General features: G+C 36.7%; 1 pseudogene; it reads left to right on the top strand.

Moving 5' to 3' along the window:
- The first annotated feature begins 2777 nt into the window (after nt 1-2777).
- LOC138163429 (transcription initiation factor TFIID subunit 12 pseudogene) lies at nt 2778-3362 on the top strand (annotated as a pseudogene).
- The last annotated feature ends 581 nt before the right edge of the window (nt 3363-3943 follow it).

Here is a 3943-nt window from a genome sequence, read left to right on the forward strand (position 1 = left end):
TACATACATACATATACTAAGTGAGTAAATATATATGCATATTTGTATGATGGGAATATATATGTATGACATGTGTATGTATATATATATATATATATATATTAGCATACTTTCATAGTACATGTACAAGTACATAGTAAATACCTGCATTGGTAGACAATTTTCCCATCTGGGCACTCTCAGAACCTATGAAAAGACACATCTAATCCCTATCCATATCACTATTAAAACATGCATACCCACACATTCACTCAAACAAACACACAAACACACACAGAAATGCATTCCATTTGTTTGAAGTCATAGACTCATAGTTGCTTGGATTGATTTATATTCACACTAGCCCAAGAAATATCTCAAGTATTCCCCAATGGTCTGTTGCTTTAGAATGTAGCATTATTTGCTTTGCAACCAAGGAATATGTATAAAATGTTATGAAAAGAACAGTAGATTTGGTGACAAATGATCTGGATTTGAATTCTGGCCCTCTGAGTATGAGTATCTATCTGATTTAAATAAAATCCTTTATGATCATTGGCTTAGATATAGAAGGAACCTCAAATAGTCATCTACTGTAGGCTGTCAAACTCACATAGAAACAGATCTCTTCAGGCTTACTGACTTAGAAAACGATATATTAACATTATCAATGAACGTATTTCAGCTTATATTTTAAGGTCTTCACAATTACATTTTGATGTGATTTATGATTTCCAGAGAAGAAAATTGAAATGTGGAGATGTTAGGAACTTGGCCAAAGTAGCCCAAATACAAAGTTGAAAAGCTCTGAGTTGAATACAAGACCTTTAACTACATATCTAATCTCTTTTTTTAAACTTTCTATTCCTCCTTCTTCAGACCTGGGCCTGATGTTCTTCATTCATTCATTCCTTCGTTCGTTCATTCATTCATTCATTTTTGCCTTTTGAAGAGCAACTGCAGTTAAGTAAATTGCTCAAGGTTACAAGGCTAGTTGTGTGTGTGTGTGTGTGTGTGTGTGTGTGTGTGTGTGTGTTAAGTGTCTGAGGCCAGACCCGAATCCAGGTCCTCCTGACTCTGCAGCCAGCGCTTTACTCATTGCACCACTTAGCCACCCCCGATTTTCTTCATTTATTAAATGAGGGAGTCAAGACTAGATGATTGCTAATGTTAAGTAAACATTTTCCTATTCATTCTTTCTACTATATAATTACATAAATTATTTTTTACTAAATTTTTAAAAGACTCACTCTGTAGCCAACCCAGTTTGATCTGCAATCCACCATTTACTCTCTGTATATTCTTTTAAAAAATAGAAATGGGGGTAGGGGAGAAGTAATTTTCTTATACTCTAAGAACAATGATTTATACATAGTACCTACATAAGAACTGTAAATTTAGAATTGATTTTTTTTCCAGAGAAAAGAATCACAATCTGACTTTCAAATTCTGTGTGTATTTTTCCTTGGGTTGTTTGCCAGCAAAAAATAACATTTCTAAAAAGGTCATAAGAGTTCTATAGGAGGAGAATACATTAGGGTGATGTGCAAATACAAAGCAAATATTGTTTCAACACCAAAAAAATTTTGAGCTCCATCTGAAATACTAGAAAGTTACCAGTGTTTGATTATATAACAGAATAAAAAAGAGTTCGGAAACATAAGTATTCATATTTCTAATAAGCCAATAGAAATACTGGTTCAGGTAACAGGACCTAAAACCCAGTGACATCTACACTGTACTGATCAGTGATTACCCACTTGGAGGCTATCAACCCATAAGGAGCCATGAAATGATGGCATGTAGTCCATGAAGCCATTTATACACCAAACATTGTCATTTTGATCTTCATTTAGCTCCAAAACAATACACAGTGTGATAATGGATTTTTCAAATGTATGTAGCTGCTGTGGTGGTTATTAAAATGCAAATCCTATTTAAATTGTCACTGAATTTGTGGGAGTTTTGTGTCATCATGCATTTTCTCAATCAAGGAATGTGGATAATGAAACTACTATCAAGGAAGTTTATGAATTTTTTTTTCCTAAATGCTCAAAATTTATCCTCCAAGGAGAGGGAATCTTTGTTCTGGGCTAGAGGCATCCTCTTTGTTTTGGGTTGTGCTATCCTATCAATACTTTTAAAAACTGCCAGTCTTAAAAATATTTTTATTCACTTACTGTTAGTTCCATGTGCAATTAAACTATATACACACACACACACATATAACAAATAGATAAAATTATTTGATAAAGAAAAAATCATGTGTAATCTTAGCATCAATGAGGAGACACTGAAGTTTATTGGGTGGGAATATGAAATGGTCATATCTACACTTTAAGAACTCACTCTCTGTGCTTTGTGGAGGATGAATTGGAAAAGTAAAATACTTGAGATAGTTGTACCAACCAGAAGTCCATTGTAACAGATTAAGCATAAAGTGAAAAGGGTCTGAACTAGGGTAGTGAATATTGGAATGGAGAAATAGGGATATATGTAAAACATATCATAGTGGTAGTAACAATACCATTTTGCAACTTATTATAGATGGGTGGTTGTAGTGTGAGGAGTCCAGGATGGCACCAACATTACAATTTGGGTTGCTGCTAGGATTGTGATGCCTTCAAAAGCAATGAGGAAATTTGGAAGAAGAAAGGTTTTTGTGAAAAGATAATTGAATTGGGACTTCCGGGTCACGAGGCGGGGAGAGCGGTTGCGGGAAATAGTTGCTGAGGGAAGCACAGTCGGACCAGGCAGTTGAGCATGCAAGTTTGTGCCTGGACATCATGGACAGATAAGACTTGGCTGCGGTTGATTGGCCTCGGTCCCCACAATCCCCCAAAAAAGCAGGACCTTGACAAGCTCCATGAACTGAAAGCCAATGCCCGGCAGATCATGAACCACTTTGGCCCCTCAGCCCTGATCAACTTCTCCAACTTTTCATCCATAAAACCAGAACCTTCTAGCACCCCACCTCAGGGCTCTATGGCCAAAAGTACCACAGTGGGAAAGATGCCAGGCCCCCCAGGGGCAGGGGTCATCTTAATCCAGAAACCAATCACGTTTTGACCAAGAAGGAATTACAGGACCTGGTTAGAGAAGTATATCCCACCAAACAACTGGATGAAGACATGGAAGAGATGCTACTACAGATTACTGATGACTTCATTGAGAGTCTAGTGACAGCAGTGTGCCAACTAGCCCGGCATCAAAAAACTAACACTTTTTTAGAGGTCAAACATGTCCAGCTGCATTTAGAGCGCCAATGGAACATGTGGATCCCAGGTTTTGGTTCAGAAGAAATAAGACCCTACAAAAAGGCCTGCACCACAGAGGCTCACAAACACAGAATGTCCTTGATCCACAAAACCACCAAGAAATAAGCCATGGGAGTGGCAGGAAGAAGACAACACTGCATCTGGAGACACTGGAGAGGCTTCCAAAGTATCGCCTAAGGAAAATTTTTTTTTATGCTTTAAAGAGAAGCATATATATTTTTATTAACAGTACAGCAATATCTATAATGACTGAGACCTGCCAAAAAAACTCTCCATTATATGGTCCCAGTTCCCCTCCCTTTGACTTGCCCTCAGAAGGGAGCAATGCATTTCAGCCCAAAGGAGGTTTTATTTGTGGTTTATACTAAGTGGTTGTCCGAAAGCCAGAGAGCATCCTGGACTTGTTTGGTGCAACAGTAGAGGTTCCTGTTTCCCTTATCTTCCCATACTTTGTAATGTAAGTGTTTATATGAATAGGACTTTGATTTGTTTTTCAAAAATAAAGATGTTAATTAATAATGAATAGATTAATAATTAATTAATTATTAGATTAGTTAGATTAATTAGATTAGTTAGATTAATAATCTAAAAAACAAAAAAAGAAAAGATAACTGAATGACATATGCTGTGTAGTAGATGACCCACCCCTGCCTCCTTATTCTGTGTGATTCTGTCTTACATAATAT

This window comes from Petaurus breviceps, unplaced genomic scaffold, assembly GCF_028583685.1.
Source record: "Petaurus breviceps papuanus isolate PSGF00001 unplaced genomic scaffold, PetGlider_PUasm1.0 188, whole genome shotgun sequence".
Taxonomy (NCBI): domain Eukaryota; kingdom Metazoa; phylum Chordata; class Mammalia; order Diprotodontia; family Petauridae; genus Petaurus; species Petaurus breviceps.